General features: G+C 33.8%; 1 pseudogene; it reads left to right on the top strand.

Annotated features, from left to right (window-relative positions):
- Positions 1-5,797: 5,797 nt before the first annotated feature.
- On the top strand, positions 5,798-6,737 carry LOC111758610 (olfactory receptor 6C2-like; annotated as a pseudogene).
- The last annotated feature ends 4,467 nt before the right edge of the window (positions 6,738-11,204 follow it).

Genomic DNA, 11,204 nt, shown 5'->3' with positions numbered 1-11,204 from the left:
AGTAACCCACTTTGACTTTTCATTACCTTGATTTAAAGCCCTGTATTACTCTCACCATCTGGTTTTTAACTGATGTTCCCCTATTCTGTTTTGCTGGATAGTATCAGGTTCGAAAGTTTAGACATCAGCTGTGAAGATGAGATTCATTATGACACCCATTCTTGTTGACTTTTATCTACTTTTGAAGACCTACAATGTCTCCAGTGTTTTGGTTTTGTCGGTTTTATTCTTTACTGTTTTGTTCAATTGTATTATAACTAATGATATAGGCAATTCTATTAGAGATAGCGGGAGGCATTATGGTAACCATTGTTGATCACCTTGTATTATGTTTTTACATTATCTATTATGTCCACCCTTTTGACTTGACCGATTCTGTTCTGTTATGTCACATTTGGTTTTACTCTCTTCCAAAAAAGTAATAAGAACCGTGGGAGCAATGAAATCCAAAATGTGTAATAGTCATGGTACAAAAGAGAGGAAAAGAAAGTGCTCCAAACTATATAACTGCATGTATATTTAAGTGTATAAGATAGAAAATGATATCACAGAGTTTTATTGGATCAATGAACAGAACTGTTTGCAGTATCATTGATGGAATGTCCACTTTACAAGCTTTAATTTTGTGACTTGAACAATTATTTCTAAGATGACAATATGTAATCCATTAACTAGTGATTTCCTACTGTTCATTTTTTTTCTGTAAATCTGTATAACTTGTACCCTTTCCGTACTTTTTTTTTTCTTTTCTCCTTAAATAAAATTAAAAAAAAAAAAAAAAAAAAACAGGCCTTCAAAGACTCAGTCAAAAAAATCATAATATTTTGCAAGAAATAAGAAGATGCAGTGTCCAACATATTTTGTAAGTTAAAGCACAAACATCTTAGGTAAACTTTTCCAAAACACTGTCTCTTATCCTAGACTAGTGACATCATCTCTACAAACCTCTTTAAAATCACATCCTTCTGCAGGAATGCCAATATCCTTCAAAATTTAGATTCTGGTTTTATTTTTGAATGAAGAATAACAAAAAAAAAACCAGTCAAATACAATTAAATGAGATAAAAGCAAGTATCCAATAATTTTTTTACATTTCAATGAAGAAAAAAATGCAAAACCTTCATTTGATTCATTCATTGATTCAATTAATAAATGTGCATTGGCGATTTCTTTAGGCCAGAGGCTGTTTCAGTACCAAAACTGAAAGAAGAAACTAAATTATTTACTATGAGAGATAAAAGGGAAAATTCAAGAATAAGTGCTCAAATTACAGACAATGTTGTATATATACAGCCTGGACTATTATTCAGTTATAAAATAGATAAAATTCTATCATTTGCAAAAATATAGTTAGTACTGAGAATCATTAATTTAAGACAAATAATGTAGACAGAAAAGTCAAGTACGTCTCTTGAGTATGGAACATAAGAGTTGATCTTAGGGATATTAAGGATAGAGAGCAGAACCCTTTTGCCTGCAAAAAGGTTCATCAGTGGATACTAAGTTACAGTTTGAGACGAATAAGAATTTCTAATGTGCAATTTCACAATGGAAAATAATGACATAGGGTATACTACAAACATTAGAAGAAATGATTTTGAATTTTTGTATTCATATTTAAATGATTAATATTTGAGGACATAATTTTTTTACTCAAATTTGAACACTGCAGAACGTATACATGTATTGAAGCATCACCTAATATACCATAAATGAGAACAACTTTTATATTTTGTTAAAAATTTATAAATGAGAGGCTGAGGATTTAGCTCAGCGGCATAAGCACCTGCCTTGCAAGCAGGCGGTCGTGAGCTCAATCCCCGGTACCGGAAAAAAGCAAAAAAAAAAAAAAAAAAAAAAAAAAAAAGTTTATAAATGATAAAGTTATAAAAAGATTACCTAGCTGTGAAATAACTATTTTTTCTGTGAAAGTAAATTAGCCAGTTTATGTGATATACGTATATCAGAACACGATATTGCACATCACAATTATAAACAATTGTTTGCCAATTAAGCTATCAAAATAAATATGTATATATTTCAAAACAACTTTAATATACTTGTTCTTCATGGTTTATTTTCAAGCAATGGATTCTAAATGTTTATATGTCAAGAAGAATTATAAAGTCAAGTCATTAATATGAAAGAACAAACTTGAAGTTGAGTTGAATTAGCAGTGGATTTTAAGCTATAGAAATTTTGGACTATTACATTTTAATGCAGTTTTAAATATCAGATATGTTAGCACACAATAAAAAATTCACATTTCTGCTTCCTTTTAAAATGTTTAGAAATGAAACTAGGCATTTTTGTTGAATTTAGTTGTTAGCTTTCACTCACAAGATTTTATGGTTTGCGTTGTAAGATAACATTCTAAGAAACAAACCATCAATTTTTAAATCAATATACAACTTATTCACTGTACAACAAATTGCTAAGGCACAAATGGCATATAACTGTCTCATATGATATGAATTAATTAAAAGAAACTGGACTAGGACTTGTTTTTAACTTGAATTTTAATGATTTCCTTGAGTCTTTTTTAAAGAACCTGATGCTTTTTCCTGTCTCTAAAGGCCATGTTCCTGTTTTTACTATAGTAGATTTGATTTTTTCCCCTGAAGTTCATTACACAGAAGATTCATCAATGACTTTTGAAAATGGCCCATAAGGGACTCTTGTAGTTATTAACTGTGTTGCAAGTCTATCAAATGAAATAAATACAACTTGTAAAATTGATAAAACTCTCTTTGAAAAACAGTTCAACTCTTTGAAAGCCATCTGGAAATCCTATAAACCCATTTTTCTTTTCAGTGGCAGAAAATTTCCAGAAAGGCTATTTCTAGGCTTATGATAAAACCACATTTCCTATAAGAAAGTTTATGTATTTGATTAAAGATGGAAAACTCTTGGACATTACACATTCCCATGCTGCCATTACTGTGGAAATGAACAGATTCATTCAATAGTGAACAGAAATAATCATGCTTATTTTTGACATTATGTCCATTTTTATTGTATCTATGACAATAAAGTTAAACAACTATGAAAGATTATAATTAATTGCCAGAGTGTATCATAAATTCTGACATTTCAGTTACATTTTCTTTTTTATATTATATCATATATGCCTCTAATAAAAGGTTTACTGATTATATGAAAATTTAAAAACAGAATTTTTAATATATTAAACATAATTGTTGAAGTTTTAATATTGAGTAAGGTTGATGGGTAAAATTATACTTGGCAACAATGAATGTCTCCTAACAGAATACTTTGAGTGCTCTGAAAAGTAATAATATCACATGCACACAAATTTCTGCCAATTAAAACCTAGAATTTAATTGTTGTGTATGTGTATCCCCAATGAAATTGGAAACTGGAGACATAGATATAATGGAAAGACACTGTGGAGAGAAGATGACTCCTGGCAGAGAAAGTGTATGTAGTATTTATTCCAGTATTTTGTGCATGGCAAATTTTCAATCAATTTAACATATTATTTTGCTTATAAAGAAATCAAGGAGAAATAGAATAGGGTGTGGAAAAACAAGTTTCATTTCAGACTAATGTTCAGGATGCACGTGACTATGATTAAAGCTGGAAAAAGCAATGACTTTTGGAGATTAGGAGTTCAAGAAAATACTTAAAAGAGTCTATCAAGTGGTACATTAAGAAGTAAAGAAGCACTAAGAAGTATCAAAAAAAGAGACATCAACAAGAAAATGAATGCCTAGAAATTAGAAAGCAAAATGATAATACATAAATTAAACTTTTATCTGACAAGAAGGTAAGTTATGAGAAAATATTATGAATATTGCTAGTTAAAAATATATGTCGTACCTAGAAATTTCCTAAATTTCAACAGGATAGATACCTAATAAAATTTGGTGTAAATTGTTTAATTAAAATCATAGGACAAAATATGATTTCAATATATTCACAATGTAACATATGGTAGAAGGATAAAATGAAGGTCATTGTGGACTGGAACACTGAAATAATTTAAATGTATTTATTTATATAGTACACATTACTGATCAGGGTGCTTTTACAGCTACTTTATGTAATATTTAATTCTTCAACACAGTAGATAAATGGTGATATTACTTCTATTTTAAGTGACATGACTGAGGCATAGTAAAGTCAATAGGTAAGTGAAGAAATGTTTAATAGTTTAAATCTAACATTTTTCACTTACTGTTATTAATTGCACTATTTTTGAGTGTGTTCAAAGTCATGTTAAAGAATCTAAAGACTAAAAACTATCGTTGTGATTTTTGTTTGCTACAAATTTCATACTTATCATACCACATTATTGGTAACAATAAATTTATCAGCAAATTGCTCCTGTTATGAATTAAAAATTGGTGGTCAACACCAGCTGAATTAAATCAGTATGGTGCTGAACATAGGTGTTCCACCTAAGGAAAGTTGCCAGGATAAGTAGAGATGTGGAGAAGGAGAAGCTAAGCATTGTGGATTTCTCTAAGTGTTGCTGTTTGAGCCATTGGTTCTCCTTGTCATAAATTGTCTCCCCAGTGTGAGTTCAACCATTGTCATCAGAGGAGCTTGGGACCTTGCTGGTGAGAGTGGCTATGGTTCACTTTGGGAGAGCTTCTGTGGACCTTACATTGAGCATTGCTTCCTCGCTCCAGAGGAAAACATGTGTGCCGTTTTAATCTCCAGGAGCAACTTGTCATGCTGGATTTCTGGCATGTACTCTACTGTTCTTATCCTCAGATGAGCTTGGGACCTCTATGTCATGGAGGATGACTGTAGTACTTTTCAAGGGAGCCCTGGTCCTTGTTTTGAGTGTGACTTCTTGGCTCCCATGTAAAAACCTCAACCTACTAGCACAACTCCTTCACCCCACTGGCGTAGACTTTCTAGCTTCCACCACTGACCTTTGGGCCTTCCCATCATGGATCTGTAGAACAGACTGGTATGAGTCCTTCTCGTGGGTTCTATACCTCCAGTTTGGACTTGTGGAAGGCATTGTCATTGGCTCTAGGTTTTCATTTGGATTCATATGAGACATTGCTGTGAGATCCAGGCCCTTGGCTGAATATTCTATGTGTTTAGTGTCGTGGATAGATTTCTTGCAGTTTTTTATGTTAAACTCTGAGTAGCTATCATAAATAATATTATAAATTCTATGCCCTGATTCTAATTGTTCTCCTCACAATCCTGGACTACAACAGCACCTTTTCAACTTCATTAAAATAATAAAAGATTATAATTTTAAGTGAAAAATTATGAGAGACATAAAAAGAAGCTGTGTGAAAGAAAAATCTTAACGAAACCACAAATGGTAACAATTACACTGCTAGAGTTCAGAATTCTGGCACCAAATGGAGAATCTGTATGAGTAAAATCAAATTATTTTATTTATATCTAAACTTCAAAAGAAATGAATATACTAAAGTTTAAGATTCAGCCTTAGAGTTTACCTTGTAGGAAAGCACTCTTAGTCTTATAAAAACATAGCAGCAGAAACTACTGATTGGGAAAATTAAATGTGAAATACAAGCACAATAGGTTTGGAATAAAACAAAGTGTGAAATAAGGAGCCAAATACTTTGAAATGTGATATAGAAAAGGCAATTTGAGTTTTTAAATATTTACCTTAAAATGACCAAAATAACACGTTTGTAGACTCTAAGCCGCTTGTATATCAATAATTTTTGTAAACAAAACATTTAAATGCATATAAACTTGTTTTTATTCTTTTTTCACCGCCACTTGCCATTTTACAGAAACATTTCTGAATGCTAGACGCTGAGTGAACAGAATTATGAGAAACCACACAGCTGCAATATTTATCCTGCTGGGACTGACTGATGACCCACAATTGAAGCTCATGATTTTCTCTTCCTGTTTCTCTCCTACATGTTGAGTATGACTGCGAACCTCACAATTATCTCACTTACCTTCACAGATTCACACCTTAAAATTGCCACGTACTTTTCCTACAAGATTTATCCTTCTTAAAAATCTTATTTAATCTGCTTGTTTTCCCAGATACTTGTACAACATATCAATGGGCGACTTGGCAATCACATTTGAAAACTGTATTATTCAAATATTTTTAACTGATCTTTCAGGTGTAACAGAATTCTAACTTCTCACCCCATGTCCTATGACTGGTGTGTGGCCATCTGCTAATCTTGCATTATGTGACCATCATCAACAGTAGAGTCTGCAGAAGACTCGTCCTTTGTTAATGGGTTGCTGGCATGGCAATCATATTCCCTCCACTTAGCCTGGGCATAAATCTGAAATATTGTGACTCTAATGTTATTGACCATTTTATCTGTGATGCAACCCCCCTCCTAAAGATCTCATGCTCGGAAACATAACTCATTGAGCAGATGGTTATCGGCAGGGCTGTGCTAATCTTTATCATGACCCTTGTGTGCATAGTTTAATGCTACATATATATATCATCAGGACCATTTTATGATTTCCTGACCAGCAAAGAAAAAAGACACTTTCTACCTGCTCTTTCCACATGACTGTGATTTCCATCACCTATGCAGCTGTATCTTCATCTATGTTAAGCCTTCAGTAAAAGACTCAGTGGCTATTAACCAGGGTGTGACAGTCCTCATTACTTCCATTGCTCTTATGCTGACCCCTTTCATTTACAAACGGAGGAACAAGCAAGTAAAGCAGGCCTTAAGGACTCAATCAAAAGAATTCCATTGATCTTAAAAAAGTACAGGGTTTGCTAGTGTGAAGGAATCAAGTTTTTAGTAAAAAATACCTGCCCTCCATAAGCTAGATTTTCAAGATTTAAATCTTTTGTTTCCTAGCAAAGAAAATTTGTATTTATATACTCATATACTTATCAAAAAACAAGAACTGACTTTACGTATAATCAAACTTTTAACAAAACTTTAAACAACAACAACAACAACAACAACAATAATAATAATAATAATAATTGAGGTCGCACCTTACTCCATGGACTAAGGAACACTGGATTTGTTGGCCTTAAATCTCTGTTCACTTTATTAACATAGGGGCTGTAGAGATTATTAGACTCAGTCTCTTCCTCACTCCATGGACCAAGGGACTATCAAGAATGTCTGCCTAACTCCTTCCTTATTCCACAGACTTTGGAGCAGCTCGGATCATCAGCCACCCCCTCATCACTATACGTATCAATCTGGGAGCCGGTGGGATCATAGGCCTTGCCCCTGTCCCACTGGCTCCACCGACCTAGGAGGCAAGTGGGATTTTCAGTCACATCTCTTCTGCATCCCACTGATCTAGGGGGCCAGTAGGATTACTAGTCTACCATCCTCCTTGCACCACAACTTCAGAGACATGTGGGATCATCAGTCATGTCCCACCCAAAAGACCCCCATAGCTCACAAACAATTAGCAACCCCTTCTACCACTTGCAGAAACTTGGTGGGCTGGTGGGAGCCTCAGCAACTGCTCACTCACACAGAGGACCTCAGCAGACTTTCAACAGTGTGGTGCATTTCCCCTCAAACAGAGGCCCTTAATTGGTAAACAGGAGTAGCAGTGAAACTGCCCCCTCCCCCAACCAGCTATAGGACCTTGGTGAGTCAGGCAAGACTGTGTGTTAGTTCTTCTTCCGTAAAGAGGATACCAGGTGATTTAAGGAGGGTGCCAACAAGGCCTCCCCCAACCCAGAGAAAATCAAAAAGGCTGATGAGACACAGTGACGCAGTAGGGTCCCAGGTGAGGTGCATACGATAGCCCAGTAGATCTGGCTGCCTGGAACAGTCTAAAGCCATAGTAAAAATAGGAACTAATGGTTGACTTACATCACTATTCCTAGTCTAGGCAGCCTAGAAAGAATATAGAGCTCACCCAACAGGCTTTGTAGGACGGATTCAAGTGACTGGTCCCTCCCTTTCATTGTAGGACCCAGAAATTGGACAAATATCAATAGGACACTAAGACACACACCTCAGACAGTTGAGACTAATGGGATTGAAAACACTAAAATATTAACTCAAGAGGTTAATATGAGAAAATGAATAACTAAAATAAAATCTCAAACATCAAGTCTATTGGGGCCAACTACAGGAGATATATAAATAGAGAACATTAGAAAATATACACCTGAAATTTCTGAAAAGTGAAATAAACAAATCCCTGAGGTCATAGAGGAAATCAGATTAGAAACAATCTCTCACATAAATACATGTCAACCTGAAGAAGGAGTTGCTTAGCACATAGCTAAAGAAGATTTGGATAAAAAAGTACAGGGGCATGGGAAAATGATGGAAACCTTGAAAGAACAATATTGAAAAGAAGTAGAAGGCATGAAACAAATTCAAAGAGATACCCAGGAAATAAAAAAAAAAAATCTACTGATAGCTGTCAAAGCCATTTGAATGCAGCTGAGGATAGAATTTCAGACGTTGAGGACAGGATCACAGCTAGTGATCATGAAAGGAAAGAACTTTCAGAAATAACAAGGCAACATGAAATGACAATTAAACAGCTTCACAACAATGCAAAGAGATACATTATAAGACTAACAGGCATTGATGAAGATGTTAGAGAAAAGGCACAACTCAGTTATCAAGGAAAGCCTATTAGAATCACAGCAGACTTCTCAGCACAAACCCTCAAATCAAGACAAGCTTGGAGCTTAGTGTAAGCTTCGAGCATTTTGATGTACCCTGTAAAAGTTTTTTTTTGACAATTAAGGAGAAATAAAATACTTCCATGACAAAGAACAGCTGAAGACATTCATGCCTAGCAAAGCAACCCTAGAAAGAGTACTGAAAGACATATTAGATAGAGGTAAAAATGACTACACTTTCCAGAACAACAACAGAAAGAAACCACCAGACAGGGCAAGTGATTAAACAAGGGGGAAAAGCAAGAAACCAGCAACAGGAAAATAACATGACAAAGTAGAGTTGGAGGAAGAGCTAAAATCATAAATATACATGCACCAAATACAAGAGAACCCAACTATATAAGACAAATAGTAATAGACATGAAAAACCAGACACAAAATAACACAATTGTAGTCGGGGACCTTAGTACTACATTGTCACAGAGATAGATCAACAAAAGGTCAGCAAAGAAATAACAGAACTGAATCAAAACTGTGAACTAATAGACTTAGTAGACTTTTACAGAGTGTTCCACCCAATCACATCAGAATACACATTATTCTTAGTTGCAAATGGGACATTCCCTATATTAGCCCATATATTATCTCATAGAACATGCTTAAGTAAATACAAATGGATTGAAATTATCCCATGCATATTATCTGACCATAGTGCACTGAAATTGGAAATTAACGGCAAAAGAAACTGCGAAACCTACATAAACACATGGAAATTAAATAAAAACCTCTTGAACAACCAATGAATTACAGGTGAAATTAAATAATACTTACAATTCAATGAAAATACAGATACAACATAACTGAAACCTGTGATATGCAATGAAAGTGGTCTTAAGAAAGAAATATATAACAATTAATTGTCACATCAGTAAAAAAGGAGCACAAATCAATAACTTAATATTACACCTCAAGTTTCTAGAAAAACAAGGGCAAGTCAAACTCAAAGCTCATAGAAAAGAGGAAATTATAAAGATTAGAGCAAAACTTAACACAAATGAGACTAAGAAAACCACACAAAGATGAATCAAAGAGCTGGTTCTTTGAGAGAATAAACAAAATTGATAAACCTCTAGTCAAATGTATCAAAAAAAAAAAAACAAAGAAATAATTCAAATTCAGTAAGGGATGAAAAGAGGAAAATTACTATAGATCCCACAGAAATTCAAGAGATCATGAATATCTACTTTGAAAATCTTTACTCACTGGTTTTAGTCTGTTTTGTATTATTTAATTTCAATGAAGATATGGACAGCTACTTTGAAGAGAACAAGGGACCTTATGGTAACCATTGTTGATTTTCTTATTGTCTGGTTTTGAAGGGGAATAGTGCTTTTATTCTTCTGCTTTTGATCAGTTTTATACTGCTTGGTTTGAATTCATTGTGTGTGAAGATATAGAAAACTATTTCAAGGAAAACAAGAGACAATGCAGTAGCCACTGTTGATCTCCTGTTGTCTTGCTTTGAAATCCTGTGTCATAATCCTGTGAATTGTTTTCTTCGGACTTGTTTTGTTCTGGTTTGATATGTTTTGTTTGACCCCCCTTAAAATAAAAAATAAAATAAAGAAGAAAATCTGTATTCTCATGTGGTGGAAAACAGAGGATATGGATGGATTTCTAGAAACATATGAATTACCAAAACCGAATCAAGAAGATATAACAATTTTGAATAACTTAATATCAGCTATTAAAATTGAAAATGTGATTAAAAACTTACCAGCAAAGAAAACCCCAGGGCCTCTTGGATTTTCAGCTGAATTCTATAAGAAACTTAGAGAATATTTAATGCCAATAGTCCTTCAATAAAACTGAAAGGGAAGCAATTCTACCTAACATATTCCCTGAGGCAAATATTACTCTACTACCAAAACCAGAGAAAGACTCAATCAAAAAGAACTGTAAGCCAATATCACTAATGAACACTGATGAAAAAATTCTCAATAAAATGCTGGCTAATTGACTGCAGTAAACCATTGAAAAGAGTATACATCATGACCAAAGTGGGATTTAACCTAAGAGTACAGGAATTGTTTAACATATGCAAATCAATAAATGAAATACATCACATCAACAAAGACAAAAATCATGTGATCATCTCAATACTTGCAGAAATAGCTTATGATAAAGTTCGACACGTGTTCATGATAAACATTTTACAGAAACTTGGAATAGATGATATCTATATCAATCAGATAAAGGTCATATGATACAAACCAACAGCCAACATTACACTAAATGAACAAAAACTTAAACCTTTTGCTCTAAAATCAGGAACAAGACAAGGATGTCCACAACACCACTCCTATTCAATATAGTTCTGGAATCATTAGCCAGAGCAGTTAGACAAGACAGAAAAAAAAAGAAAGAATGATTGTAAAGCACAAAGTTAAGTTATCACTGTTTGCATATGACACGATACTCTACATAGAAGATCCCAAAAACTCCATCAAAAGACTGCTAAAGTTAATAAACAAGTTCAGCAGTGTAGCTGGATACAAAGTCAATACTCAAAAATCAATAGCATTCCTGTACACAAACAGCAAATTCACTGAGAGATAAATAATGGAAA

Source organism: Cavia porcellus, unplaced genomic scaffold (genome assembly GCF_034190915.1).
Source record: "Cavia porcellus strain 051 isolate PalLab524CR breed Dunkin Hartley unplaced genomic scaffold, mCavPor4.1 scaffold_8, whole genome shotgun sequence".
NCBI classification, from domain to species: Eukaryota; Metazoa; Chordata; class Mammalia; order Rodentia; family Caviidae; genus Cavia; species Cavia porcellus.
This window is presented reverse-complemented; position numbering and strand designations above follow the sequence as displayed.